This window comes from Aotus nancymaae, unplaced genomic scaffold (genome assembly GCF_030222135.1).
Source record: "Aotus nancymaae isolate 86718 unplaced genomic scaffold, 86718_ANA_hifiasm-v0.15.2.pri h1tg000038l, whole genome shotgun sequence".
Lineage (NCBI taxonomy): Eukaryota > Metazoa > Chordata > Mammalia > Primates > Aotidae > Aotus > Aotus nancymaae.
In genome coordinates, this window is record NW_026988452.1 from 5516545 (window position 1) to 5542859 (window position 26315).

Below are 26315 nucleotides of genomic sequence, written 5' to 3' on the forward strand. Positions count from 1 at the left end.
TAATCACATACACCAGAACAAATATGAGTAAATGCTTTTTGATCTTGGATGGGAAAGGCCTAATAGTGACAAAAACTTCAGAAATCACCAGGATAAGATTGATAAATTTGGCTATATTCATTCAACAAACATTTATTGAGCCCCTTCTATATGCAAGGTTCTGTTCTAGACACTGGGGATCTCAGAGTTATCTAAAATGAGGAGTAGGAAGTTGAGCTATCATATTCATACAAGTCAGTCAGTCATAGCCAAAGGCTGTCCCTGGGGGCCTTAAGCCTCTGGGAATTGGGAGCAAAGCAGCCCCAGTGACAGGTGCCAGCCATGGGAGGCCAGAGCACATCAAGCTCCAGTGGGGACATCCAGAAACAGAGAAGGGGGCGGGGATCTAGACAGAGCACTAAAGTGTCAGTTGAAGTCACATTTCCCAAATTCCCATCATACAGTGTCCTTGTACCACCTGTATGAGAACATTGTTAATGTCTGTCTTTAATTTTTATTTAAATATAGTTCTTTAAATAGGAAACTAGTGGGTTAGATTTTTTTTTTTTGAGATGGAGTCTTGCTCTGTCGCCCAGGCTGGAGTGCAGTGGCACAATCTCAGCTCACTGCAATCTCCACCTCCCGGGTTCAAGCAATTCTCCTGCCTCAGACCCCAGAGTAGCTGGGACCACAGGCACGCACCATGACACTTGGCTGATTTTTGTATTTTTAGTAGAGATGGGTTTTCACTATGTTGGCCAAGCTAGTCTCGAACTCCTGGCCTCAAGTGATCCACCCACCTTGGCCTCCTGAAGTGCTGGGATTACAGGCATGACCCAGCTTAGATTTTTTTTAAAAAAACCTACAAATGGGAAAAGTAGAAAGGGCCACCCCCAGCTTAGATTTTTTTAAAAAAACATACAAATGGGAAATGTAGAAAGAACCGTGACTCTAGAATGAAAGTGCTGCACAGAGTGAGGGGGTAGAGATTGGGATGCCAAGGGTAGGGGGACATGAGACTAGGGCTGACGAGCCCAGCCCCAAGGGACCAAGGACAGGAGCAGATAGAAAGATGGAAAGACTTGCTCAGGACAGCCTAGCCTGGAGTCTCTGGCAGAGCTCCAGTGTTGGAGGGAGTGGTTGGAGTTGGACTCAGGTGGCGCATAGGGGCCACGCTGCTCTTGGGTGCGTCAGTGAGGAGTGAGGCCAGAGAGAGGCTGCCCCGAGGAAGGAACAGTGGGCATTGAGATCAAAGTGAGATGGCGATTTGAGGAAGGGGGGAACTGGGGAGTGGACATCACGTGAGTGTTCAGCTAAAAGGAGCAGCAGCATGTTCCAGGCCTAGAGGTGAGGGAGAGCACATGCTCTGGAAAGGTCTGCAATGGCTGGGATTTGGGGCTCTGGTGCTGGGTAGCTCTCAGATTAAGCAAAGCCTTGTAATGCAGGAAAAGCATCTGGGGTTTATTTTGGGGGCTGTGGGAATGACATAATCAGATATGTGCTTAGAATATTTCTGCTGAGATAGTGCAGGAGGCAGGGAGACCTACAGATGATATTGCATTCATACAGAAAGAGGATGATGGTAGTTGTGAGGATTAAGGGGGCCAGACAGATTCCAGATACATTTTGGAAGGAGGCCGGATGAGTCTTGCCTACTGTTTGGGCTTGAGGGATAAGCAAGCGGGAAATGGCCTCCAAGTTTCTGGCTTGTGGACCCAGGCAGAGTTGAGGGCCCTTTGCTGCGTTCTTTGCCTCTATCATTCCCAGCCTGCCCTGCCCTGCTCTCCACCTTTGAAGCTCTCCCTGCAGGCACTGTTTCTTGGTCTGCTTTTTCTCCTCTTTGCGGGTATCTCAGTCTCAAGTTTTGTGTGTCTGTTACTCAGACTCTGCCTCTCACTGTCTGTCTCAGGTATTTTTCTGTGTCTCTGTCTCTTTCTGTTCACGTGTCTGGCTCGGTCTTCCCAGCCCCTTCTTTCAGGAGCTGGGCCGGAGGGTGGTAGGTGTCCTATTGGGAAAGAAGTGGAATTCGAATCTCGTCAGAGATTCCTGGTGGTTAGTAAAGTGGATACGAACCCAAGCCCGCCCACAGGTGTCTCCCTTGGGGTCACCTTGGAATCTAGATAAGGTTCCTCCAGGTAGCAGCCCTGCTTTCCTACTGGGAACCAGGCCCGGAGTCTGAAATCAGCTCCAGAGAGGCCTGTGCCAGGCTAGGGCCACATGCAGTGGACAAAATACTCTTAAGGGGCTCCCAGCCTAATGGAGGAGGCAGAAGAGTCATCAGAGGGCAGCGCAGAGTAGAACTGATTTATTCTCCAGGGAGTCCCCACAGAGGAGATGATGCTAACAGTGTCATTTTCAGAGCCTTCAGTTCCTGGGTGACAGGACTTTTTCATCCACAGTGTCCACAGAGAAGGCTGCATCTGAGAAGCAGTAGGACATAATGATGGAGCAAGAGGTGGGGTCTTGAAGACCAGGGTGAATTTGAAATTGAACCTAGCTTTGCGCAGTGGCAGTATCTTAGCCAATCAGGTTTATCCAAGGCGCGATTATTGCTAATTGAAAACTTTTCCCAATACCCCGCCATGACGACTTGAAATATAGTCAGCATAGGCAATTTTTGACAGTCTCTACGGAGACTGAAATTAAAAAAAGAAAAAAGAAAGAAATTGAACCTGAGGGTAATCTGGAGCCACTGAGACTTCTTGAGCAAGAAACAGGCATCACTTCGGAAACTAGTTAAGATCTGAAGGTTAAAGTCAAAACTCAGACCAGCTTAAGTAAGGGCGGGGGGTTGGGGTGGCTCTGTTGGCTCATGTAATCAAATCACAGTTACATGCCTGGGCTGGAGTGGTCTACAAGTAGCATCTGAAGCAAGGAGGTAGAGGTCTCTAGGGGAAGGACGTGACCTCTAGCTACTACTGTTCCCCATAACCAGGAGGATCAAGGTGTTAGGAAAGGGAGAGGACATCCTTACACCTCAAGACACCTTGTATTCTCATTCAGCTTGTCCCAGGACACCATCCCTAAGGGGTCCACAACAGCTCATCCTTCTGCCTTCAACACCCATAATACCCATGCTTCCTCAACATCCTGATGCTTTCTTGCCCCCATGACACATGGCTTCTCCAATCAAATGCCTACGTCCACTGATACCTGGGGCTTCCTAGCCATCTTCTCCCTCTACCCTTGTCCCCAGGGATGCACTCTACTTGTCCCAGGTGGGACCCGGGTACAGCATCCTTCCCGTCTAAAGACACTTCACTCCCAAGAATAAGGCTCTCAAACAGGTCAGTGGTCCAGCAGGTCCAACCCGCCCCCTGCTGGCCACAATGTTGTGTGGTCCTTGACAAGAACCCAGCTGAATGTGGAAGACCTCTCTCCCAGCCAGTTCCTCAGTGTACACCACAGTCAGAATGCGCTCAGTCGTGTCTATTACCTTACCTGTCATGATTAGCACTCCTGTTCAACTTTCCCCAGAGTATTAGCAGAAACGCCCTCAGGAGGCTGGGTGCGGTGGCGTGAGCCTCCTGAGGGCGTTTCCAGCACTTTGGGAGGCCAAAGTGGGTGGATCATTTAAGGTCAGGAGTTGGAGACCAGCCTGGCCAACATGGTGAAACCCTGTCTCTACTAAAAATACAAAAATTAGCTGGGTGTGGTGGTGCATCTGTCATCCCAGATGCTCGGGAGGCTGAGGCAGGAGAATTGCTTGAACCTGGGAGGAGGAGGTTGCAGTGACCTGAGATCACACCATTGCACTCCAGCCTGGCGACAGAGCAAGACTCCATCTCAAAAAAAAAAGAAAAAACGCCTTCAGGAATATGAAAGCTTGAGCGCCTGTCTGGAGAGGGTAGAAAGCAGGGGAACTGGTGCAATGTGCCCCACGTGGCAGCCAGTCTTGGAGGAGGAAAATGAAAGGGAGAGTGGATGCAAGCCACTGGTGAAAGAGAAAAGGGCAGTCAACCGGGGTCCTGGGCACAGAGAGAAAAGGACATCTGGCACAAAGCTAGTGGTCAGGAAGTATTTGGGGAATTTAAGAACAAGACACACCCTGATCTGAGATAGACTCTATGACCTTGGGAATGAACTGAAACATTCTTAAGGTACCCAGAAACCCAAGAAGCCTTCCTGGAATGGGACACCCCTGACACCACTTCCGTACCTCCAAAATTACTGGCCTGCTTTAACCAGAGAGTTTGAGTGCAAAAAGGGAACATGGCCTCAGGCTCAGACCCTCTCTGACATCCCTGGGTTGGAGAGGACATGGCTCTGCCCTGAAACCCTGTCACAATGGAATAGCCCCTAGAGCAGAGTGGGCAAGGCAGCTCTGTGTGCTCTCACCCCACTAGCAAGAGTGGCTTTGGCTCCTGAAAGGGCAGAGAGTCACAGAGTCTCAAGTTGATTTAGTGACTCTGGAGCCATTGAGCCCCTTAAGGTGGAACCCCATACTTAGCCCCGGTGAGGATTGTCCCTTTGATGACTCCCCTATACCTCAGGTACCAAGTATCATGTGGCCTGGCTGAGGGAGGCTACTTTTGCTTGGCTGGTGTTATCTGTGGCCCCTCTCACCCAGGCTCCCCAGGCCCTGGGCTCTGGCCCAGCTGCAGGTACCCACTTTATTTTCTGGCCTGTGCCTACACTGGCTGTGTTGGAGCTGAGGTGAGCAGACCCAAACATGGTCACAGTCTGTAGCGTGAATCGTATGTTGCCCATCACCCCGAGCCTGCCCGCTGATAAAGAGGAAGGGCCAACCCACGTGAGCGTCACTGCATGCCCACATGTATGTATATTAGGGGGTCCGTGTGTGTGTGTACGCAGCCCCTTCTGGGAAGGCGGCTGCCCTCTCACGTCTTTTACAGCATCAGCTTTGATAGGCAGCCGCCATGGCAGATCTCCCACTGGCATCATTCACATGGGCGGTGCCTTGGCCAGGCAAGGGAGGTATTGCACAGGCAGATCTGGTCACAGACACACACCTTGGTACGTGCAGCTACATGCTCATTTGTACACAGGCTCATACACATGCCAAGACACAGAGCTCACACGTGACAAGGCTGTCTTTGCCCAGGCTGGTTTCTTCAAGTTGGCACTGCCTGTTTCTCCCTCCCTCCCTCCCGCTCTAGCCTGCCAGGTCTCAGCCCTGACAAGTACTGCCCTCCCCATTCAGCTGCCCTAGAACCCAGTCTGCTACCCCCTTGGTCTTGGAAGGTTCTCAGAGCCTCCCTCATGAACATGACCACGGATGAGCATTTATAGGCAATTTCTGCTTTTCACACAAACTTCCCAGAGGCCTGAGTAGAGAGAGAGCTGCGCTGTCTCCTCTGGGACAGGGGGTGGGGTGTGGGAGGGTAGACTGCAAGGCGGTGGCCAGGCACTGTGGTTCACACCTGTAATCCCGGCACTTTGGGAGGCTGAGGTCGGCAGATTGCCTGAGCTCAGGAGTTTAAGACCAGCCTGGGCAACGTGGTGAAACCCCATTTCTACTAAAATACAAAAAATTAGCCATGTGTGGCGGCATGCACCTGTAGTCCCAGCTACTCAGGAGGCTGAGGCAGGAGAATTGCTTGAACCCCGGAGGCAGATGTTGCAGTGAGCCAAGATCACCCCACTGCACTCCAGCCTAGGAGACAGAGCAAGACTCCAATTCAAAAAAAAAAAAAAAAAAAAAATACAAGGAGGTAAAAAAAAAAAAAAAAATCTCAGTAAATCAGTCTGTCTCCTGACTCTACAGTCCTTCCCTGTCTCCCGCCTCCCCCTCCCCGACCACACACCCTGCACTAAGCCCTCCTTGGTTGCCAATAGCACACACTCGGGGGCCCCCCCATGCACGCTGTTCCTCTCCCACATACACTGCCAATCCCCATTCCTAAACGGAGCTCTTAACCCATGAACCGTCCCCATCCACCCCATCTGGCTCTGATCCCACCATGGCCATAAGAGGCAATCCCCATGATCTTGCTGGGATGGGTGGAGAAGGAGGCCCTATCTTAGCTGGAAGAGGCAATAGGCAAGTGGCCTCCTCCCTCGGCAGGAACACACAGATGATGGTGTGTCGCCAGAAGGCTCTGGAATGGGTGCAAACCAGAAGGGGTTCCCTGTCGTGGTCTGAGCTTAAGAGTAAAATTGCTGGATTTTCCATTAAAAATTATTTTTAAAATATCAAAAGCAAAAAATATTTTGGGGAAATGAAGACACTAGCTACATGGATTTGACTAGACTTTGAGAGTTCACACAGCTCGTTAACATTTCGTGTCTTTCTGACTCCCTGATGGCTCTTGGTAAGAGACAAGAAGGAGGGTGGTTGTTACCCGTCCTGCCTGCTCACTGTACACCAAGCTGTGGCTGGGTACCGTGTTTCCAAAGGCAAGAGGCTCCCATGTCAGGGGAGGATCAGCATGAGGGTCCTGGAGTGGGGCTCTCTGCCCATCTAAGGCCTCACAGGATCCCAGCTCAGACTATAAAGAAAGCTATTATGTTGACTGGCAGGCCTCAGGGATGACCTCAGGAAAAGGGCCTTTCAGCAGCAAGACCACTCCAGACTGAGCTCCTGATACTACAGACAAGTCATCTGTCATAAACGTGACTCAGCTGCCTGTTTCATCGCTACTTCGGTTTGGGTCTAACCACTTGTCCTCTTGTTAACAACTCACTAATTTTCATAAGTCCCAGTTTAAATTTGGGAGAGAGAGGATCTGTTTGCCTTAGTTCATTCCTATTTTTCAAGTTACTACAGTTGTGTTAAAAAATTACCCCACATTTTAGTGACTTTAAAAAAATCAAGACTATGTATAGCTTATGAATCTGCAGTTTGGGCAGGGCTTGGTGGGGATAGCTCATTGTTGCTTTCTACGGGGTCACTGGGCTGCTTGAAAGTGGGAGTCGGACTTACCTGGAGGCTTACTTCACTACGCATCACAGCTGATGCTGGCTGGCAGCTGCGGCTTTGGGCTGTTGGCTGGAAAACCTACAAATGGTATTGACCATGTCTTGTGTTTTCTGTACTCTGATATTTTCACATCATGAGGCCTTGTTTTTGACATCTTCGTGCCTTGCTGACCTTGGAGGGCCTGCCCCTTCCATAGCAGATTCTTGGAGATAGCAGATAACTGACCTGTGAGGGTCTTTCATATGCAAACCAGTCAATCCAGCACCCACATTCCCTCCTACATCCTTTATCCAGCAATTACAGGCCACTGTTCCCCTGCCCTAGACACCCAAAGGCCAAGTACCAGACAACTGGGGCCAGCCCCTACACCTCAGAGCCCCCCGAAATTATTTAAACTAGCTAACCGTGAACCTGCTTACCCATTCCTTTTTGTGGAAAGCACACTAAAGGCCTTTGCCGTAGCTCCCCTTTCTCCTTCAGCTCCCTGACCCACCTGGTGCCTCCGTGTGTGGTCCCATGCGGCCTGGTATGTCCCCTTCTCTTGGGTCTGTAACAAACTATCTTTTCAATGGCAGTCATCTCCTGACCTGTTGGCCTCTTCATACCTAAATCATAATAAAACATATTTTTGGGCTGGGCACAGTGGCTCACGCCTGTAATCCTAGCACTTTGGGAGGCCAATGAGTGTGGATCACGAGGTCAGGAGTTTGAGAGCAGCCTGACCAACATGGTGAAATCCCATCTCTACTACAAATACAAAAATTAGCCGGGCGTGGTGGTGTGTGCCTGTAGATCCAGCTACTTAGGAGGCTGAGGCAGGAGAATCGCTTGAACCCAGGAGGCAGAGGTCGCAGTGAGCTGAGATGGCGCCATTGCACTCCAGCCTGGGCTACAGAGTGAGACCCTGTCTAAAAAGACAAAAAACAAAAAACCCTATATTTTTAAACAATGATCTCTCCAGTGACCTGGGCTTCCTCACAGCGTGGTGGCTGAGTTGCCAGGGTATATCCTCTGAGCGAGTCCCAGGCGGAAGTCATACCACGTTTTATGACCTAGTCTCAGAAATGACTTAGTATCTTTTCTACTGTATTCTGTTCACCAAGAGCATCATAAAGTCCCATCTAGGTTCAGGGGGAGAAGAAACAGACTCCCTCTCTTGAAGGGGCATGGCAAGGTGAGAGAAGAGCCTGTGAGTGGAAATGCTGTGGTAGCCAGCGTTGGAAATTACAGTCTTCAACGATCATCCTCTCTGGGTGGAGCTCTTCATGCCAGGACACCTCATAGGTCACTGCCCAGTCAATGGGGTGCTGTTGACAGGTCAGATGTCCAATCCTGTCTCACTCTTGCCCTGGGCTTGGTGCTTTAGAAGGCCGTATTTAGGCCTTTGTCCAGTTGTTCCCTTCCCCATGGGGTAAGAAATTTGCAGGACACCAGGGCACGTGGCTACCTGAAGTCTGTGCCTCCACCTCCCCTGTTAGGAAGTGCACCTGGGCACCTAGGACCTTGGAATTTTCTTTCCCACAGCCTTAAGCATGGGGCCCACACGTCAGGGGAGAGCCGGGAGGTTGCCGTGAGCAGCCAAGAGCCTGGGCTTGGCTCTCCCTGCCCTGTCACACTGGTGCAGCACTCCAGGGAATCTGTTCATTTTAAATTAGAACCTGGTCATTCAGCCTCAGATTTTGTTGCAGTTTCCTGGTTTGGATGGAATGGAATGAAGAAAACTCCACAGCATATACAATTGGCCTCCATTTGCTCTTTTGCCCCGCGAATGTCAGAGGTGGGCCTGCCCTGACAGCTGTGGAGGGGGCATTTCCTGAGGTTGTAGAGAAGATCCCTGTCCCTTCCTCCCAGCTTTGGGCAGAACCTGAGGCAGCCGGAGGTGTGTCAAGCCCTGTGATGGTAGGCCTCTGTCTTCACCTCTCCGTTAATAATGCCATGGTACAGTTGAGGAAACAGGCTTCGCAGGGTGAAGTGGCTTGCTCCATCACAGAGCTGAGATGCTGACGACTGCCTTTGTGTCGGGGGGATCCTTTCTGTCCGGGAAGCTGCTGCTCAGGATGACAGGGCAAGTCGTTGACTGGGAGTTCCCAGATCTTAACGCTAAGCTCCCGCCACTCCTGCGTGCTGTGCTTACAGTGGGATGTCAGAGAAGATGATTGTACTGGACTTATCCGAGGAAGGGAAGGCGCTGGCAAAAATCCAGAACATTATTGTGGGATAAGCATAATCTTCAGTCAAACCTCCTCAGCCTCGTTTTTCTGGAGGTGTGGTTATCTGGATGAGTAGCACATGCTCAGGGGCTAAGACGGGCACTCTTCCCGCATGCCGGATAGGGAGGCTTGAAACCCAGAATCTCACGGATCTGTACTTCTTGGGATCCCCTGTCCTCAGGAAGCTAAATTCACAACTCCAAACTGCATATCTATTGGACTATTCCCAGAGAGATATGAAGAGATACAGATAAATGGCAAGCGATTAAGACACATGCCCAGGCTGGGCGTGGTGACTCATGCCTGTAATTCCAGCACTTTGGGAGGCCGAGGTGGGCGGGAGGGTGAGGTGGGTGGGATTTTGCCATTTCTACAAAAAAATGCAAAAAATTAGACAGGTGTGGTGGTGCATGCCTGTAGTCCCAGCTACCCGGGAGGCTGAGGTGGGAGGATCACCGGAGCCTGGGAGGTTTAGGCTACAGTGAGCCAAGATCACATCACTGCACTCCACTCTGGGCAAGAAAGTGAGACCCTGTCTCAAAAAAATGTAGATACAGAGTCTGTGACCAGCCTGGTCAACATGGTGAAACCCCATCTCTACTAAAAAAAATACCAAAAAAATTAGCTGGGAGTGGTGGCGTGCGCCTGTAATCCCAGCTACTCAGGAGGCTGAGGCACAAGAATTGCTTGAACCCAGGAGGTGGAGGTTGCAGTGATCCAAGATCGAGCCACTACACTCCAGCCTGGGTGAGAGTGAGACTCTCACTCTCCAAGGTCATGTCAGACCGGTCATGCTTTTCCTTTGCATGTGCGTTTTCCTCTGCCAAGAACGCCGTTCTTTGCTCTGCCCGCTTCCCAAGGCCCAGTTCATAGACAGCCACTTCTTCTAAGGTTAGTACTCTTGGTCTGTGTCTTGAGACTTACTAATAAGCAGGAAAGAGTGATTGTAGGCTGAGGAGGGAGAGGTGGCCTGAATGTTTCGAGATCAGTGTGTGAACTGATTTAACACATCCTGGCTCTGGCAGATTGGGCTGCACCCTCAGATGTCACCCTCCCATATGCTGCACGGGGTCCCTGGGGCAAGCCCTGGTGGTCACCTGGCTTCTCCTCCTTACACAGAAAAGCTTGATATGCCAACTATAACATTTCTGTTTCCAAAATTGAAACGGATTTTTCTTTCTTCATAACTTTACTCATTCAACTTTAGGGTTTCTTTTTTCCCTTTATTTATGCAAACATGTTTTCTTCAACATTGGGGTTCTTAAAGATGATTCGATACCCTTCTAGCACCGTGTATGGCTGAGGCCAGAAACCACGAAGGCAGAGTACTTGCATCCTTCAAGGCAAGTATTGAAATGCAGGACTTCCACGGAGGAAGGACTGGACCACAGTCCCCCAAGCCATCTTGGCAGACGAGGGCTGCCTTCAGATTTAAACTGTCTTATTGTCAAATTATCAAACTGCTTATTTATATAAGGGCTATCTGCTTATCTGGTGCTAAGCTGGTTTAAAAGTTCCAGATGCAGCAAAAGCATTCGCCAGCACTGGCGACAGGTAGCAAGACGGCAATCCAAATCAACTCAAGAAAACAGCTCTAAACTGGAGATGGCGAACTGGCAGCCCGGGAGTGAAATCCAGCCCCCTGGCCCATGCCGGTAGCAAACATGGTTTTTTATTATTCTTGTTTTTTGTTTTTGCTATTGCCTGTGTACAGCAGACTCTCACTACAGTGTTGTTGTTGTTGTTTTAAATAATTAGAGACTTACAGAAACATTATAAGAATAAAGAATTCCTATACACCCTTTAACTAAATTCCCCAAAGATTAACTTTTTACTCCCCCACTGTATTATCATTTGAACCATTTGAAAGTCAGCTTCAGGCCTATTCTCAACATTTCAAAATTTCTTTAAAAAGGATAGTCTCTTACATAACCAGGATACAATGATCAAATCGGTAAATTAACATTGATACAGTATTATCATCTAATCCACAGACCTTATGCTTATTTCACCAATTTACCTATTTTGTCTTTTACAGCAAAAGGGAGTATTTATGTTTTCTGGTCTAGGATCCAGTTTAACATTATGTTTCCCTGTTTCTTTAGATTCCTGTAATCAGGAACAGGTCCTCTTTCTCTGTCTTTCATGATCTTAACACTTCTGAGGAGTAGAGTCCAGTGATTCTGTAGAATACCCTTAACATGGGTTTGTCTGTTTTTCCTCATGATTCGATTTGGATTATGCATTTTTTGGTGAGAATACTTCCTCACCAGCGCCTCATATGAGGAGGCACTTGACATTGCTTTGTGGCATTATTGGTAATGTTAAGTTTGATTACTTGGTTAAAGCAGTGTTTCTAAGGTTTCTTCACAGTAAAATTTGTCACTATGTATTTTTCCCATTGTAATTGAAAAGCATTTTGTGTATGAGGGATGTACTTTGAGATAATGTAAATACCTTATTCTCATCAGGCATTTACCCTCTAGTTTTGTTTGATGAGAATAAGTTGCATTATTGTTACTGCTGTCAACTTTTGGTCAGTGGGAGACTGTTCACGTTGGGTTTCGTGTGCGTTTGACACGTCTCTATTATTCTCGAGCTCTTCCTTACTCTGGTACAACAAGATGCTCTGGGTTCATAGTGTCCTTTTCTTGCACCAGCCCTGGAATCAGTTATTTCTCTAAGGAGCCCTGCTTCTTTTTAGTGGAGAAGAGTATTTAGAAGCCAAGTTCTGGGTACCAGATGCGCTCATTGCTGCTGCAATGTCATTGATCCCAGGCTCCATTGGTGGACACAGCTATGCGAATTTATCTATCATTTATCAATATCGATTAATCTATCTACATCTATATTATTAATCAACCTATCAACCATCTATTTATGTTCAGTCTACCTTGAGTTTATAAAGACACCTCAGATTCCCAACACCACATGGTTTAGTATAGCGTCCTTTTCCTCTTGCCATATTTGCAACTCCCTTCTCTGCTGGTGAGAAACTTGACTCTCATTATCTACAATACATTATTTATACACAATGCTCAATCTTAGAATGCCTAGAAAGTAGCTTCAGAATTGCTATCCCAGTCTACTTCAAAAACCCAACTCAGTAAGTAGGGTTTAATATTTTTTTACATTCTCTTTGCCTTTTGTCAAAATACTTTATTCAAATGTGACTTGGGTTAGTTCTTCCACCTCCAATTAGGGTCAATTTTTTTTTTTTTTTTGCTATTTGTATTCTATTTTAGTGTTTTTCCCCATTCTTGTTTGCTCGTTCGTATGTTTTAGGCAAGTGAAGCACTAACATGTTTCTGAAAGTCAGAACTACACAGAAAGGTATCCTCAGAGAAGTATCACTGCCATTTGCACCTTCCCTAACCCCACTTCCTACCTACCAGGCCTGGACCCCACACCTGTAGGTAATCGCTGTCATTACCTTCTGGTTTATCCTTCCGTGGTTTTGTGTTGTTGTTCTGTACAATAGTCAACGCAGGTATATATTATTATTTCTCACTTCTTACATGATAAGTAGCATACAACAGATACTCATTTGTACCTCTCTTTTTCACTTCACGATGCAGCCTGAAAATCACTCCATTTGAGTTCACAGAGATGTTCCTAATAATCTTTTTTAAAGCCACGGTATAGTATTTCATTGTGTGGACTTACTATCATTTCTTCAGCTCCCCTTCCATGTATGGCATTTAGTATGTTTCCAGAATTTTGCACTACAAATAATGCTACAGTCCTTTTTATGTTGTTAGAGACATATCTTAAGGTATGTTCCTGGATAACTCGGTTAAAAGGAAGATAGTTGTAGTTTGGTTAGGAATTGCCAGTTTCCTCCCAGAAAGTTTGTATCAATTTGCATTTTCACCAGCAATGCATGAGAGTACCTCTTTTCCCACAGCCTCGCCAACAGAATGTGTTGTTATATTGAACATTTTTGCCAGTCCGCTAGGAGAGAAATGATATCTCAGCACAGTTTAAATTTGTATTTCTTTTATAATGTAAATTGAACATATTTTTAAATGTTTAAGCCCATTTTAATATCTTTTTTTAGTGACATCCATTTTGCCCATTTTTCTGTTGACTTATAAAATAACTCACTTCTCACATTTAAAAAAATTTTGTTTTTTAAAATTATACTTTAAGCTCTGAGATACATGTGCTGAACGTGCAGTTTTGTTACGTAGGTATACACGTGCCACGGTGGTTTGCTGCATCCATCGCCCCATCATTTACATTAGGTATTTCTCCTAATGCTCTCCCTCCCCCAGCCCCCTATCCACTGACAGGCCCCGGTGTGTGAAGTTCCCCTCCCTGTGTCCATGTGTTCTCATTGTTCAGCTCCCACTTATGAGTGAGAACATGCGGTGTTTGGTTGTCTGTTCCTGTGTGAGTCTGCCGAGGATGATGGTTTCCAGCTTCGTCCATGTCCCTGCAAAGGACGTGATCTCCACTTCTCACTTTTTTTAAAGAGATTTTTTTCTATATTAAGGACATTGGCTCTTTATCTGTGACATAAATGCAAGTATTTTCTCACATTTTGTCATTTGTCTTTTGACTTTGCTTATGGTGTTTTTGCCAAGAAAACATTTTTTTAGTTTAGTTTTAGGTAGTCAAATGTATCGATCTGTTCTTTTATTGCCACTGGATTTTGAGTCATAGTTGGAAAACCTGTCTCTACAACCAGACTATATGCAAGACCATATCCATGTTTTCTTCTAGTGCCTGTATGGTTTCATCTTTTACAGTTAGACCTCTGTTCCATTTTCATTTGCTTCTCTGGGATGGTGTGAGATAAGGATCCATTTTATCTTTGTTCTATGGCTATCCATTGTTGCAGCACCACTTAATAAAAAGTCAATCTTTGTCCCAGTGTTTTACAATGCCACCTTGAATGTATATTACTTTTCCATATGCATTTAGATTGATTTCTGGCCTTTTTATTCTGTTTTGCTGGTCCATCTATTCATGCACCAGTACCACACTGTTTAAATTATAGAGGCTTTATAGTATGTTTTAAAGTATAGTAGTGCTAGTCCCCAACACCCACTATAGCTTTTTCTCCCTCAGTGTTTTCCTAGATATTCCTGCATGTTTATATTTCCATGTAAACTGTAGTATCAACTTGCCTAGCCCCAGTAACAAAAACTGTCCTCAAAGTGTTCTTAAAATTTAGAATGACTTCTCAGCATTAAAAGTGGGGAGATATCACATGAAAATCTGCCTTTCTGTGGGCATGGTGTCACGTGCCTATAGGCCCAGCTACTTGGGAAGCTGAGGTGGGAGGATCGCTTGAGTCCTGGAGTTCTGGGCTGTAGTGCGCTATGCCAATCGGGTGTCTGCACTAAGTTCAGCATCAACATGGTGACCTCCTGAGAGCAGGAGACCACCAGGTTGCCTAAGGAGGGGTGAATCAGCCCAGGTGGGAAACGGAGCAGGTCAAAACTCCTGTGCTGATCAGTAGTGGAATCACTCCTGTGAATAGCCACTGCACTCCAGCCTGGGCAGCATAATGAGACCCCATCTCTTAAAAAATAAAAAAATAAATTAAAAAAAGAAAAAGAGAAAATCTGTACTTCTGGTTTCTTTTGAAAATTGGGAAGCGCTGTCACATGGGCTTTTTTTTTTTCTCCACGTGACCTATTGCCCTAGGGCAGCCTGCACCCAGGCCTGTGCTCTTCAGGACCACACAGTCCTCACTACCCCCTCTGACAGCTCACTGATACCTGTCTTTACACACACAAGTTCCCTGTGTGGCATCTGAGTTGGTGACTGTGGCTTCAAGTGATCAGGAAAGTATGTTCCAGGCCCATCCTCTGCCCTCCCTTTCTCTGTCTTACAATACAAATGTTAAGAAAGGGATTTGTGTTGCTTTGTTCACTGCTATATTTCCAGGACTTAAGAAGAGGGCGTGGGGCGTGGCTGGCACTAGGCAAGTCTCTGCTCAATGAATGCATGTCATAGATAGGAAACAAGCAATGATCAGCACATCTTCTATCTTCAGAAAACCATTGAAAATACATCAAATGGAACCACACACTGTGGGCGGGAGTGACTTGGTATAGCCCTTAGAGAGAACAATTTGGGAACATTTGTCAAAATTACAAACGCATTGATCAGCTGTTCCTACAGTTCCATTTCTAGAAATTTGTCCTAAAGTATATTTGTACACAGGCAAAATGACAGTGTACAGGGTTAATTATTGCAGTAATAATAAAAGATTGAAAAAACCTAAATTTCCCTCAAAAGGGGACTGATTATATAAATCATGGCTTATCCATACATTGGAAGAATGGAATGTTATACAGCTATAAAAAGAATAAAGGGCTGGGTGTGGTGGCTTATGCTTGTAGTCCCAGCACTTTGGGAGGCTGAGGTGGGTAGATCACTTGAGGTCAGGAGTTTGAGACCAGCCTGGCCAACATGGTGAAACCCCATTTCTACTAAAATTAGTCTGGCATGGTGGCACGTGCCTGTAATCCCAGGTACTTGGGAGGCTGAGGCAGGAGAATCGCTTGAACCCGGGAGGTGGAGGTTACAGTAAGCCAAGATTGCACCACCGTACTCCAGTCTGGGCGATAGAGCAAGATTCCGCTTCAAAAAACAAAATAAACCAAAAAAACAAAAAGAGTAAGGGTGCTATCTATGAAACGAGAGGGAAAACACAAGGTGCAGAATAATGTTTGTAGTGGGCTACCTTTTATATATAAAAGGACAAACCCCAAAGCAAATATTCATATTTGCTTGTAAGTATGTAAAGAAAATCTGTATGGACTCATAAGAAAATAGTAACAGTGGTTAGTTGGAGGGTGGAGGGGGTATGGGAAGAAATTGGGCAGATAAGGACAGAGTGAGAAGGAAAATTCTAATTCTCTCTCTCTCTCTCTTTCCATGACATTGAGGAGTAGGTTTTAAAGCAAATATTTATATACACTTATATAATGTGTGCATACACACACACACACATAGTAATAACAAATATGAAACTAAAGTGACGGTAGAGGAAGCCATGAGACCCTGGAGACCATCACTAGCCACAGGACACTCTATATGACCACCATCTGATGCAGGCGCTAGGTCACTCACTGGAATTTTCATCCACTCTTGCTAGAAGATGATTTATTGGGCATGTTCCTTTCATCTTGGCAGAAAAGACAGTGAAATATGGTTCCAGTCCTACTGTCTTCCACTCAAATAATCCCAGAGAGCACTTTACAAACTGACAGCCAATAAACCACTTCCCCCAGTGGAGAAATTGAGCAAATTCCAGGATGGAATGGTGACATCCATGCCACAGGGGATGGCCCACCAAATGCTTCATGATGAAAAAGGGAAACAGCCCAGCTAGTGAAATCTTCACTGATAATTTAGCAAAGAAAGAATTTATCAAGTTATTATAGTTCTAGAATGATAGAAAGCAGAATCTTCTAAACTATTTCAATACAAATTCAGGAAGTCTTCCAAGAATAACTCAGACCTTATATATAGAGTCTGGCACATGGCGTATGATCAATGTAAAGTGAATTTTAGAATAGAAAATTTATTAAACAGAGTGCTGTTACTCAAATAAATTAAATGGATGAATCTGTTTCTGTCATAGCATATATAAAAATATTTTAAACTAAAGAGCCCAGAGAATAATTAAAATGTGGCCAGGTGCAGTGGCTCACGCCTGTAATCCCAGCACTTTGGGAGAGTGAGGTGGGTGGATCACCTGAAGTCAGGAGACTAGCCTGGTCAGCATGGTGAAACCCTATCTCTACTAAAAATACAAAAAAATAGCTAGGCGTGGTGTCTGGTGCCTGGTGCCTGTAGTCCCAGCTACTCAGGAGTTTGGGGCAGGAGAATTGCTTGAACCCAGGAGGTGGAGGTTGCAGTGAGCTAAGATTGCGCCACTGCACTCTACCCTGGGCCACAGAGTGAGAATCTGCCTCAAAAAACAAAACAAACAAACAAAAACAACGAATATTGTGGCAGATTTTTTGTATATATATATATATATATTTCAATAACTTTGTCATTTTTGGTCTATATTTATATAGTTTAATATTTTTCTGAGATTGCCACCATGTCTTTGGAGTTATTAGCTTCCTTTTTTAAAATAATTCTCAAATGGCAAGCCATTCTATTTACACCTTTGCAACTATCTGATAAAAACAACTTTCAACATTTTTGGTAGGCTAAATACTGTTGTTTTAATTCTGTATGCCACAGCTCTGAGTCATATTGTCAGAGTAGAATATTCATTTTCAAAAAACTTTAGCATAAATACCTCAGACTAAAGATATTTATATCCAGTGAAAAATCTTCTAAAGTGTTAGGCTGAGAGCATACAGTTAAGCATTCATACAGGCCCACTTGAACATAGATGCAAAAGGAATCTATATTAAACAGTGCAAGAGGAATGTAACAGCTTAGAATCTAAATATGCCTCTGTTGCCTTTATGTGTTTAAAATTAACATTTTTTAGCAGCTGAAAGTGTAGAGAAAATGTTGCCCAGAGGTGCCCATTGATTTGAGGCCATTTCACTCATTGTTACAAGGATGTGAAGACTGAATCTCCTTGGCAATGATATAATTCTGGAGGGAGAGTAGGGGAAATAGGCTACGAAACAGTGTGGGGAGAATGTTCCATCTCAGTGCGGATATCTTCTGTGCTTCATCGTCATTCTCAAGAGTTCTGCAACCCGAGATGAATACAGTAGTCCCCTCTTATCCATGGGGGATATGCCTGAAACTGCAATAGTACCAAGCCCTGTATGCATCATGCTTTTCCCTATACATACATATCTGTGATGAAGTTTCATTTACAAACTAGGCACAGTAATAGAGTGACACAATAGTCAAATAGAACAATTATAACAATACGCCAGCGTCGCTTCTCTTTTGTGTTGGGGCCATTATTCATTAAAATAAGGGTGACTTGAACCCAAGCACTGAAATAGCACTGCAGTCGAGCTGATAACCAAGACGAAGTGACTAACGGGGAGGCAGCATGGATTCACACCCCAGGTGGGTTGGAGCAGGACATGCAAGATTTCATTACGCTACTCACGATGGCATGCCGCTTAACACTTATAAAGTGTTTATTTCTGGAATTTTCCATTTAATATTTTCAGACTGCAGTTGACAGCAGATAACTGAAAGCTCAGAAAGTGAAACCATGGCTAAGTGGGGGGACTACAGCACCCCATTTAAAATTGCTTCTAAGAGTTTATGTTTGAAGTATTTTGTTCCTGAAAAGATGTTTGCTTTTTTCCTTTTCTCGTTGTTCTTACTAATTGCGTAACTTAGTTTCTTGAATGTTGTTGCCTCTCAGCACTGCTTCACTGAAGGTTTAGGAAGTTAAATGTTCTGTTCCCATGAAGACCAAAAGTGTCACACTTTTTAAGCACTTGTTAGAAAAGCTGCACTGATGTGTCCTGACCACCAGGAGACAGCTGGCAGCCCAATTATTTGCTATTCTTCCAATTAATTCAGACTCCTATTGGCACAGTGCTGCCTTCACCCTGGGTCTTCCTTTTAGCTTTGAAGGCACAGAGGGCCACTGTCTGGCAGCCACCCGCGTCAGGGTGCCCTCATGCCTCACCTCATGGCTGTGCTTCTTGGTTTCTGCTCTCTGGCCACTGGGCTCTACTCAGGTTCTTGAACAAACTAGACTCTCACCTGCCAATAGGTCTTTGCAAATGCTGTTCTGTTTGCCTGGAATGCTTTCTTCACCTAGTTAGTCCTCCTTCTTGGTTATCTCTTCCTTAGGGAAGCCTGCCCTGATACTCCAGAAGAGGCAGGCCCTTTCATTTCATGCCCTTACCACACCCTTTATTTCCATGGTCATCGGTAGTGACTGTCTTCCTTTTTAAACTGTATGCCTTTAAGGTAGAATCCTTTCTGGTTTTGCTCACCACGACATTCTTTGATTCTTAGTGGATCTTCTATAATTCTTGCTGAATAAATGAATGTGTGATTTTAATAATTTATTCATCACCAGAGGTCAGTAAAATGCAAACCCTATATACCCAGTCTTGTTGCAGTTTGCTCAGCAGGTGGAGTGTTACTCTGGGAGGCCCTGATCCCTCCCTGGGTGGACATTCTTCTACTAGCCAAACTCTCAAGAAATGTATGGGCTGATGTAGGATATTTTACAGCAAGAGCCGCGACTATCAGTAGCTTCTTGGAGGTGGGGCTTGAGGCTGGATGCATCTGTTGCCACTGCAGAGCTGCACCTACGGGGTTCAGATGCTGTGGCAGTGAGCCAGGTCCTGTGTCAGCTGCCTCCTCTGCGTGGCCCTTTCCAGCTCATCTTTGGGTCGTGGCTGGTTGTTGTAGCCCACGCCTCTCTGTGGGCTCTGCGGTATCCTGCAGTGAGTGTGACGGCCTTTCCCTGCTGCTGCTGCTGGTGCTTCCCACCACTGTGGACACAGACAAAGCCCCTTGATGCAGGGCTTGGGATCTGGCTCTCTAACAGCTGGTGAGGGAGCTCAGACCATCCCTTACACACTGGAAGTGCAGGATAATCAACTTCCATAGAGGCAAATTTTGACCACTGGGATCCAGGAGATGAGGAAGAACCAGCAGATCAATGGCATAGTTGTCCTTTCCTTAGGTGGACAGGGAGACGCAGAAGTTCAGCCCTGCGAGGTCCATGATTGATTAGCTGAGCACAGGCCAGCTGAGCAGCACACCTCCTGTTTACTCTCCCTCTTTCTTTGCTCCACATTCCTTTCTCCTTCACGTTTGCTTCCCTGAGACTGCATTCCCAATAAAGTGTTCACACATAAACCTTTGCTCAAGCTCTGTTTTCTGGGAAGCCCAGGCTGGCCTGGGACCTTCCCTCCTGCCAGTCCTGGACATGCACTGCAAATGTTCCCCCCCAGAATTCTCGCGATTGTCCAGGCCCCACCACTGCACTGTACACCCACCAGGCAGGCATTCTTTCTTTGCACAGAGCACAGAGCAGTCGATTAGCTTGAACCCTTCTTCATCATAACCACAATTCTGTTCCAATTCCCTGAGGCCTACATTAGCCTGTTCCACATAATTCCTCACATTTTTTCAGGTAGCTGATATTAGCCTTTACAATGATCTTTAAATTTACTTTTTCCTTCTATTGAAATTACAGAGTTTAAAGAGTCGAGTAATTCTACAAGGCTTGGTACAGGTCTGCGCTCCCTGACATCCAATCCACTCGTGTTACCCATTCTTGGGAGGCAGCCGCTTTTAACTGATTACTTGGGTATTTATGCCCGTCTCTCCAAATAACAAATGTGGCTGTATCTTTATCCTTTCGTTTTGGGCACGACCTTTCGATTTTTCCCCATGAAAGGTGAAGATTTAGCTCACGTTAACAAACCTCGTACGCACTTCCACTTCACACACGCACGCTTCCTGCCGCCTCTCCTCCGAACGTTGCTATAGCATAATGTAGTTTAAAACTCAGGGTTTACTTTATTATAAATATATAAGGCTGCTCGTAGATGAGCCGTGTGGTAAACCATGACTATTTTCCATTTTCTTTTCAACTTTTGTTTTCTCTGAAATTGGGAATTACCTTTTTCCCGTTACTTAGTACTACGGTGTGAATGTTTGTGCACCCACCACGGGCCCCCATCATTCATATGTTGAAATCCAAAGCCCCAAGGTGATGGTATAAGGAGGCGGAGCCTTTGGGAGGTGATTAGGTCATGAGGGTGGAGCCTTCGCTAATTAGATCATTGCTCTTATAAAAGAGGTTTGAGTTGCCTCAGTCCAGTCGGCATCACATCAGTCTCATAAGAGGCTTGAAGGAGACTGTTTGCCCTTTCCTTTCCACATGCAGGGACACAGCATGAAGGTGCCATCTATGAGCCGGGCACAGTAGCTCAAGCCTGTAATCCCAGCATTTTGGGAGGCTGAGGCAGGTAGATCATTGGAGGTTGGGATTTTGAGACCAGACTAACATGGTGAAACCCTGTCTCTACTAAAAATACAAAAATCAGCTGGGCGTGGTGGTGGGCGCCTATAATCCCAGCTACTTGGGAGGCTGAAGCAGGAGAATCGCTTGAACCTGGGAGGCGGAGGTTGCAGTGAGCTGGGATAGCACCACTGCATTCCAGCCTGGGCAACAGAGTGAGACTCTGTCTCAAAAAAAAAAAAAAAAGAAGAAGAAGAAGAAGAAGAAGGAGGGGGAGGGGGAGGGGGAGGAGGAACCATCTATGAACCAGAAAGCGGGCCCTCACCAGATACCAAATCTGTTGGAGCCTTCATCTTGGACTTCCTAGCCTCTAGAACTGTGAGAAATAAATTTCTGAGTTTTGGGGTTTTTGTTTTGGGACAGGGTCACCCCCACACTGAGAGTGTAGTGGTGCGATTATGACTCACTACAGCATCGACCTCCTGGGCTCAAGTGATCCACCTGCCTCAGCTGTCCCCAATCCCACCCCTCAGGAGCTGGGACTATAGGCACATGCCATCAGCCTGGCTAATTTTTTAAATCTTTTGTAGAGAGGAAGTCTCACTATGTTTCCCAGGCTGGTCTTGAACTCCTGGACTCAAGGGATTCTCCTGCCTTGGCCTCCCAAAGTGCTGGGATCACTGGTATGAGCTACTGCACCTGGCCTGTTTTTTTGTTTTTTTTGTTTTTTTGTTTTTTTTTTAATAAGCCACCCAGTTTATGGCCTAAATGAATTAAGATATTTGATTTTGTTTTTCTCATTAATTTATCTCTAAATCTAGACAAGATATATTAATATGTATCTCCTCCTCTTACATCTGAGCATGTTAGGTGCTCTTCAGCATTGATTTCTTGAGAAGGCAGCATCTCCCAGAACCTTCCTACCTGCTCCGTGCGACTGGGCTCACCTCAGTGCCTGCCACGCTGCTGAGTGAGGTGCTGATCCTTCCTTACCACGCTGGGCTGGCCTTCCCTAAACCATCTTCTAGGGTTTGATGACGTGATCGGCCCCTTGGTGGGTCTTACTTTTCCTATAGGTCTGAAAGCACTGACGAGGTGAGAGAAGTGGGGCATACAGAGAACAGGCATCTCCCTTGAGGTGATTACATTGTTATTTCAGGGTCTTCAAGTAAGGCAAGAGCAGCCACATTAGATGGGGGCAGAGGAGGCTCATGGAATCCTCCCATATCTCCTCATTCCAATTCCCGGCTCCCACTCATTTCCTTATCAACGCCCTACGTTTCACATAAGGGATCTGATGATCCGTGGATTCAATGGATTTTACAATTGGACAACCCACAGGATTCAGAGTCTGACTTTTGGCAACCTTAGTCCTGTGGCTGCACAAGATAAAGATTCTTTCATTATTTGTTTTTTTTGAGACAGAGTCTCGCTCTGTTGCCTAGGCTGGAGTGCAGTGATGCGATCTCGGCTCACTGCAACCTCCACCTCCCTGGTTCAAGCGATTCCCCTGCCTCAGCCTCCTGAGTAGCTGGGATTATAGGTGCATACTACCACACTCGGCTCATTTTTTTGTATTTTTAGTAGAGACAGGGTTTCACCATGTTGGTCAGACTGGTTTTGAACTCCTGCCCTCAGGCAATCCACCTGCCTTGGCCTCCCAAAGTGCTGGAATTACAGGCATGAGCCATTGCGTCTGGTGATAAAGATTCTTTTAGCCCCATCATAGACAGTATCTTGTTGCACAAACTTGCCTTGAACCAAAAATGTGGAATTTGAGCTGCTTGTTCTTTTTCATTAAGTTTTCCATGTCTGTTAGAAATATCCAGCTTTCCTCCCAGCCCTTCAGTTCCTCATACTCTCCCTAGAGTTCAGGGCAATGGCTATTCCATCCACAAGACTTGTCTTCATTCTAAGGGCCCCTGTTTTGACAACCTGCCTTGGGATGTAACATCACCCATTAACACCTCTGGGATAGTCACTGCTCGCAGGTTCCACCAGATAGGAAAACAAATCCAGATCCTCAACTCTTTGAGGCTGGTCATTTGCAATTACTGATGGTGCTTTTATCTATATCATGCAGGAATCTCAGCTGCAACAAACCAGAACACCACCTTGGCTAGGTTAAGCACAAAATGAATGTAGACGCCTGGAGAATGAGGCTGGATGGTTCCAAAGCTAGAAATAAGACCCTGATTATGCTGCTGAAGAGCTCTAGGGGTTTTTGGTTTTTGCCACAGGGCACAGGGCCTATGGCTCATGTTGCCAATGCTGGGCATGTGGTGCCACCTCCAGGGCCTCTGCCACTGCTGACTCTGAAGACTTGGTGTTTCTCCACCGTGGCCTCCCTTTCTCTGTCACTCGCTTCTGAATCAAAGCCTTGTGCAGATATATTTCACTGGCAGTGCCTGAGTCCTACAGCTGCCAAGGAGGCTGAAAAAAGTGAGTTTTTGGCTTCTAATTTTTAGAGGCAACATTATGAGATGAGAAATTCTCAGACTACATCAAGAGTTATTACAACTTCCAGAGTGGCTGAAAATAATAACAAATCTCCCCTACAAAGTATAAATGTTTAGTCATAACATAGGTTCCAAAAATCAATTGTGTGACTATAACATGGAGATTAGAAGCTAAATGTGCACCGAAAATGGAATGAATAAATAAAACCTGGCAAAATCATATACTGAAATACTACATAATTGTATCTAAAATGAATGAACTAACTTCACATGTATATCACCAGTGGGGAAAGATGGTTGCTTCTGACTACTGTAGAGTCCTTCATGAAAAAGTCTTGCAAACAAAATGTTTAGCAAAACCAGCAGAAATGATCATACAAGATGATAGCATTTATGTCAATTTAAGACACATAAAACAACAGTCTGTATTGTCATATGTATTTATATGTCCATTAAAGTGTAAAGAAGGACTGGAAAGACGCACTCTAAATTCATGGTAGTGGTTCCCTCAAAGGAGAAGAGGACTAGGGAGTAGGGACAAAGGGCCTTCAACTTCATCAAGAATGTTTTATTTTTATGTTAAAATAGCTGGAGTGCTAGAGCGGTGAGACTTCCACAGGCAAGAAAAGATGAACCTCAGGTGAAAAAATGAGATGCCACTAACCTTCTGTTAGAATGGCCAAAATCCAGAACAGAATGTGGAGCAATAGGAACTCTCATTCGTTGCTGATAAGCATGCAGAATGGCACAGCTGCTTTGGATAACAGTTTGGTGATTTCTTACAAAACCAAACCTACTCTTGACGTATTATCCAGTGATTTCACTCATTAGTATTTACCCAAATGAGTTGAAAACTTATGTCTACACAAAAGCCTACTCATAGATATGTATAGTAGCTTTATTCATAATTGCTAACACTCTGAAGCAGCCAAGATGTCCTTCAGTAGGTAAATTAGCAAACTGTGGTACATCCACACAACGAGATATTATTTAGCACTGAAAAGAAATGACTATCAAGTCATGAAAAGACACGGAGGAAACATAAATGCATATTACTAAGTGAAAGATGCCAATCAGAAAAGGCTGTATACTGTATGATTCCAACTATATGACATGCTGGAAAAGGCAAAATTATAGAGATAGTAAAAAAAAAATCAGTGGTTTCCAAGGGGTTGGGAGGAGGGAGGAATGAATGGGTAGAGCACAGAGGACTTCTAGGGCAGCAAAACTATTCTGTATAATTGTGTATAATGGATACACGTCATAACTTTGTCTGAATACACAGAACGTGTAACGCCAAGAGCAAACTCTTATGTAAGCTGTGGCTTTGGGTGACGATGACAAGCCAATGTAGGTTTATCAGTTTTAACAAATGAACTATTCTGGTGGCGGATGTTGACAGTGGGAGAGGCTGAGTGTGTGTGTGTGTTGGGGGCAGGGGGATATTTGAGAACTTTACTTTCTGCTCAATTTTGCAGTAAACCTAAAATTGCTCCAGAAATGAAGTTTATTTAAAAAGCAAGCAAACGAAAACCTTGCCATGAGCCTCATGCCTTATAAAAAAATAACTCAAAATGGATCACAGATGTAAATATAAAATGTAAAACTATAAAACTTCTAGAAAAAAATGTAGGAGAAAATATTCATGATCTTTGCTTAGAGTTTTTAGACATGATCCAAAAAACAGGATCCATAAAGCATTGATAAATTGATCAATGAAAATACAAGTTATTGACCAGGAGAAAATATTTCCAGATCACATATTCAACCAAAGACTAGTATCTAGAATGTATAAAGAGCTCTTAAAACTCTACAGTAAAACATCAAAAAATCCAATTAGAAAAGGAACAAATGAACTGGATGTGGTGGCTCATGCCTGTAATTCCACCACTTTGGGAGGCCAAGGCAAGAGGACTGTTTGAGCCCAGGAGTTTAAGACTAACCTGGGCAACATAGTGAGACCTTGTCTCTACAAAAAATCAGAAAAATTAGCTGGTGTGGTGGCACGCTCCTGTAGTCCCAGCTATTTGGGAGGCTGAGGAGTGGGGATTGTCTGAGCTTGGGAGGTCAAGGCTGCAGTAAGCTGTGATCCTACTGGACTCCAGCCTGGACAACAGAGCAAGGCTCTGTCTCAAAAAAAGTCGGGGAGGGTTATACTACTTTTATCACAATTTTAAAAATTCTAATAGTTTTTGTTTCTCTGACTCTGGTCAGATAAAAGTTACTCCCAGTCCCCATGATGATTTGTAAAGCAAAATTTGGTCACACAGTTCCAACACAGTATTCACAAGCATCAACTAATAGGATGTTTTCCAATCAGGGCTTTGGAATATATTTCCTCACAGAACAATGCAATGAATAGCAGTGGTCCGGTTAAGAAGCTTATTGAACCTATAATGTGTCTGTGGTATAGTACTAGAATACTAGTGCTACCACTGTGGAAACTACCTACCAAATGTATTTTCTCTGAGAAAATAAATTCAAAGTTTCAACTTGAGATGCCAACAATTGCTTTCCCAATAGCAGAGGCAGACATTGGGAATCCCCCTCCTCCCACTCTTCCCACATGGCTGAAGACGGCTCTCCATACATGTACAGAGGGAAATATACTAATATAAGTTAGAAACTGCCTGCAGAGAGAAAAAAGGAACAATTTCTGTGAATAGAAAATACATCTAGGTGGGCGTGGTGGCTCATGCCTGTAATCTCAGCACTTTGGGAGGCCAAGGCACGTGGATCACCTGAGATCAGGAGTTTGAGACCAGCCTGGACAACATATAGTGAAACCCTGTCTGTACTAAAGATGGTGGTGGCGCATGCCTGTAGTCCCACCTACTTGGGAAGCTGAGGCAGGAGAATCACCTGAACCTGGGAGGCAGAGGTTGCAG

The 26315-nt window shown here is 45.3% G+C and overlaps 1 non-coding gene across 1 annotated transcript; it reads left to right on the top strand.

Moving 5' to 3' along the window:
* The first annotated feature begins 2474 nt into the window (after positions 1-2474).
* LOC135268193 (U4 spliceosomal RNA) lies at positions 2475-2615 on the top strand. The gene has a single exon (XR_010336474.1). It is a non-coding gene; the product is annotated as a U4 spliceosomal RNA (small nuclear RNA).
* Positions 2616-26315: the final 23700 nt, after the last annotated feature.